This window comes from Priapulus caudatus, unplaced genomic scaffold (genome assembly GCF_000485595.1).
Source record: "Priapulus caudatus unplaced genomic scaffold, Priapulus_caudatus-5.0.1 Scaffold1654, whole genome shotgun sequence".
Classification (NCBI taxonomy): Eukaryota; Metazoa; Priapulida; class Priapulimorpha; order Priapulimorphida; family Priapulidae; genus Priapulus; species Priapulus caudatus.
In genome coordinates, this window is record NW_014578715.1 from 27,626 (window position 1) to 32,888 (window position 5,263).

At 38.3% G+C, this 5,263-nt stretch overlaps 1 protein-coding gene and 1 long non-coding RNA gene across 5 annotated transcripts in view; one reads left to right on the top strand and one right to left on the bottom strand.

The window, feature by feature from the left end:
- The window catches only part of LOC106817262 (zinc finger protein 239-like), a 28,007-nt gene that overhangs the window by 19,303 nt on the left and 3,441 nt on the right, over positions 1-5,263 (top strand). The window lies entirely within an intron of this gene.
- The window catches only part of LOC106817266, a 24,579-nt gene that overhangs the window by 14,644 nt on the left and 4,672 nt on the right, over positions 1-5,263 (bottom strand). The window contains exon 2 of the long non-coding RNA XR_001395024.1: positions 3,330-3,336. This is a non-coding gene — a long non-coding RNA (uncharacterized LOC106817266). The remainder of the gene's footprint in view (positions 1-3,329; positions 3,337-5,263) is intronic.

Genomic DNA, 5,263 nt, shown 5'->3' on the forward strand with positions numbered 1-5,263 from the left:
GTACGTATAGCTTTACGAAACTTCAAAGAACCAACCATTCCAATTAAGAAATAAATTAATAGCTTAACATATTTTCTCTACACTTTAATAAATTATAGGTTTACCGTTGGTGTCACGGGCTGCTTTTTTCGGTGACCTTCGAAAATATAACGTGATAATGTCATGCGATTAGCTCCCTGGCTCAAAGGATGTTAGGAATATTACACAACTAGAAATTCTTTGGTTGTCCGATTGGACAACTAGCCAAGAGAATAACTTGTCCGACATGGACTTTTACTTGCCCCGGGCAATCGGACAACTGTTAGAGTCAAGGGCTGGAATGCTTTTATATGATTATCACATCAATATCATTTTACTGTCTAAAATAGCTGGAATGTAATCTTGAACAGAACAAGAAACTATATATCTTCATTTTCAACAGAAAGTCAGCGAGACAGTAGTTGTGCTCCGAGCAGCCAGGATCCAGGGGTACACTTGTACGAGCCTCGGAAGTGCATGTGGAATGTCGTTTCTTTTGAGACTCTCATCTGTGGTGATCTGCGATGACAGAAGATGGTTGGCACTGCTGAACACTTCAACTTTTTCTTCCCATCAACTCATCCTATTTCAAATTGATGGTCATCAAATTGTTTCTGCAAGCAGAGAGAGGGAGATAAAAACAGTCAACATAGAATAAATACATGTAATTCCATGTACACAAATTTCAGTAATTCATTATTCATTATGTGACCTCTTTTTCTCAATCAATATTTGGTAAAAATTTTGAAAAGGGTAGGTCACACATTAAACTGGCGAATTTCTACACAATTACATTAATTTAACCCACACACACACCAATATGTCTAGATATCTACTATGGACAATGGACAGTCGTCTGCATTACTTAGTATTAGTTTACTTAGTAAATTTGGCCCAAGGATACAAGAGCTGTCTACATTTGCACATTTGTACATGTCGCATTATCTTATGTTATATGTTTATTCTTTTCAACAGAAAAATTAAACAGGGTGGGTTTTCTTTTTTTCTTAAACAAAAATTAGCACAGACGTATTCGTATAATTCTACACTTCAAATTTCACACAATAATTAGATAGAATTAGAAGTATATGACTCTAACACATGCTTCTTATGGAAACTGTTATTGTGCCCTGCCCGCCTAAAATGTCCAAATTTACTAATAATATAATCTTGACATGACTACACACACTGTACTTACCTCACACAGACGCGATGACGAGGTCGGTTTCCATCCTTCGCGACTGACTTTACTCACCCAAATTTTTCTCCTTCTTGGATCTGCAGGATCCTATACGTTTTGTATCCCTGCTCTAATCTATTACTGCACCCAAAGGCGCAGCAACCAGTCATAATGACAATTTATTTTCCATACTAATAGCAGAAAAGTACGGAATACGCTCACGGAAAATGAAAAGCTGCTGCTTAGGTGGAACCAAAATGGCTCCTTAGTCCTTGCGTCACGTGACCTGATTTTCGCGGTGTCCCGTAGAGTTTGGACGCTCGCCCGAAACTGGATGCTCATAAATGCGCATGCGTGCATGCTCTTGTTTTTCTCTTGTTTACTTTTTGTTTGACTCTTTATTTGCAGGGCCGTAGGAAATAGTAGCCGTGCTCTTTTGTTTTCTTTTTTTTTCGCCTTGTAACCTGACACACATAACACAGTCTTACTAACTTACTACATTGCAAATTGTTTCAATGAAATGTTTCCATGAGTGACCGGGTTGGCCGCCATGTTCGTTTATTGCGACCGTTTTCGATGGACGAGATGCGCAGATGACTATACTGCGCATGCGCCCTTGCAAAACAAGAGGTGCCTGCGCGCATGCGCACTTAGGAGTGTCCAGTTTCGGACGAGCGTCCAAACTCTACAGTACAGCGTGACGCTCATGTCGCAACTCTCTATATTAAGGGACTCTAAGAAGACCTATCGGCACTAGTAACAGAGATTATAGCTAAGACATGTGTCTATGTGTAACTAGATTTCTAGGAATGTAACTCAAATCGTTCGCGCCATATGATAAACTTTCTTACCGCCCATAGCCATACAGCCATACCGCCATACCGCCAAACTTTCTTACCGCCCATAGCCGTGCGTATATTAGTCTATGTGCGATACCGCGGGTAGATATTTTCTAATTATTTAAACCACTCGCGCTTCAATAAACTCAAGAATCACAGAGATCATAGATAACACGTGTTTATATGTATCTAGATTTCTAGAAACGTAACTCAACTCGTTCGCGCCATATGTTAGTTAGTACACTTTCCTACCGGCCATAGCCGCGTGTGTACAGCACTGTATGGATACGCGGTGAAATTATGGAAGATGCCAGCCAATAAAAAATTAAAAAAACAGTATTTAACCATCCCAGCAACATCTAATAAAATATACAATTTGAAATATTTTTTATTAATATATGAGACATATATAGCAGTTTTTATAGACATTTTCGCATTATAGCTTCTAATAAACATAGCCTCCCGATGTCACAGACTAGTATAATCACATATTTTGTCAAACAGCTATACATGTATTACATTCTATACACTATTATACTACAGTACACTCACGAAAATATAAAATTATGCAGGCACACGTACACGCACATACTTACACATCAGACACTGCACACATAAACAACCCAACGCACGCTCAAACACAAACAGACACAATCTCACATAGTATACACAAGCATACACAATACATACATATGCACAAACTATGTAACCAGACATGCCATTTTGCACTCTTTACACATATACAGGCACTAAAGCACACACGCAAACATATGCCATCCAAAAAAACATTTCTTCATCCCGCACATCTACAAGTAATAGCAAAAATTCAACGATTTAAGGGAACTGAAAACAATCAAATACATGTAGTTCTGTAATGATAATAAATTTATATTCTCTCAAAGCCTTCTTGCTGAGATCAACCACGTACAAACTCAAGCATATAAGATAAACTCACTCATATAGGCATTTGCTCATAATCATAACATGTTTTTTAACTATAACATTGCTAGTGTCATGCATTCACATCATATTTTAAAAAGTGGACCTTTCATACGTGAAAGAATGACAAATGGGATATTTCGATATCAAAACCTGGTGACCTCTCAGGCTACTAAAATTTGAAGGAAAAACAAATTCCGTTTTAGCAAGCATTTTATGTAAAATGATATGGATACTGTACATTCAATGGATCACTTCAATTCTTTGAGGTAATAACTGGCTGTAGTACGTATAGCTTTACGAAACTTCAAAGAACCAACCATTCCAATTAAGAAATAAATTAATAGCTTAACATATTTTCTCTACACTTTAATAAATTATAGGTTTACCGTTGGTGTCACGGGCTGCTTTTTTCGGTGACCTTCGAAAATATAACGTGATAATGTCATGCGATTAGCTCCCTGGCTCAAAGGATGTTAGGAATATTACACAACTAGAAATTCTTTGGTTGTCCGATTGGACAACTAGCCAAGAGAATAACTTGTCCGACATGGACTTTTACTTGCCCCGGGCAATCGGACAACTGTTAGAGTCAAGGGCTGGAATGCTTTTATATGATTATCACATCAATATCATTTTACTGTCTAAAATAGCTGGAATGTAATCTTGAACAGAACAAGAAACTATATATCTTCATTTTCAACAGAAAGTCAGCGAGACAGTAGTTGTGCTCCGAGCAGCCAGGATCCAGGGGTACACTTGTACGAGCCTCGGAAGTGCATGTGGAATGTCGTTTCTTTTGAGACTCTCATCTGTGGTGATCTGCGATGACAGAAGATGGTTGGCACTGCTGAACACTTCAACTTTTTCTTCCCATCAACTCATCCTATTTCAAATTGATGGTCATCAAATTGTTTCTGCAAGCAGAGAGAGGGAGATAAAAACAGTCAACATAGAATAAATACATGTAATTCCCTGTACACAAATTTCAGTAATTCATTATTCATTATGTTACCTTTTTTTCTCAATCAATATTTGGTAAAAATTTTGAAAAGGGTAGGTCACACATTAAACTGGCGGATTTATACACAATTACATTAATTTAACCCACACACACACCAATATGTCTAGGTATCTACTATGGACAATGGACAGTCGTCTGCATTACTCAGTTGTAGTTTACTTAGTAAATTTGGCCCAAGGATACAAGAGCTGTCCACATTTGCACATTTGTACATGTCACATTATCTTTTGTTTAAATATATGTTTATTCTTTTCAACAGAAAAATTAAACAGGGTGGGGATTCTTTTCTTCTTAAACAAACATTAGCACTGACGTATTCGTATAGATCTTAACTTCAAATTTCACACAATAATTAGATAGAATTAGAAGTCTATGTCTCTAACACATGCTGCTTATGGAAACTGTTATTGTGCCCTGCCCGCCTAGAATGTCCAAATTTATTAATGATATTATAATTTTGACATGACTACAAACACTGTACTTACCTCACACAGACGCGGTGGTTGACGAGGTCGGTTTCCATCCTTCGCGACTGACTTTACTCACCCAAATTTTTCTCCTTTTGGGATTTGCAGGGAACCTATACGTTTTGTATACCTGCTCTGATCTATTACTGCACCCAAAGGCGCAGCAACTAGTCATAATGACAATTTATTTTACATACTAATAGCAGAAAAGTACGGAATACGCTCACGGAAAATGAAAAGCTGCTGCTTAAGTGGAACCAAAATGGCTCCTTGCGTCACGTGACCTGATTTTCGCGGTGTCCCGTAGAGTTTGGACGCTCGCCCGAAACTGGACGCTCCTAAGTGCGCATGCTCGTTTTTCTCTTGTTTTCTTTTTGTTTGACTCTTGTTTTGCAGGGTCATAGGAAATAGTAGCCATGCTCTTTTGTTTTCTTTTGGTTTTGCCTTGTAACCTGACACACATAACACAGTCTTACTAACTTACTACATTGCAAATTGTTTCAATGAATGTTTCCATTAGTGACCGGGTTGGCCGCCATGTTTGTTTATTGCGACCGTTTTTGTTGGACGAGATGCGCAGATGACTACTGCGCATGCGCCCTTGCAAAACAAGAGGTGCATGCGCACTTAGAAGCGTCTAGTTTCGGGCGAGCGTCCAAATTCTACAGTACAGCGTGACGCTCATGTCGCAACTCTCTATATTAAGGGACTCTAAGAAGACCTATCGGCACTAGTTCTACGATTACATACAAACGTTCGTTTGCCAAACTAGTTCGAAAATTGCATGTTTTGGTGA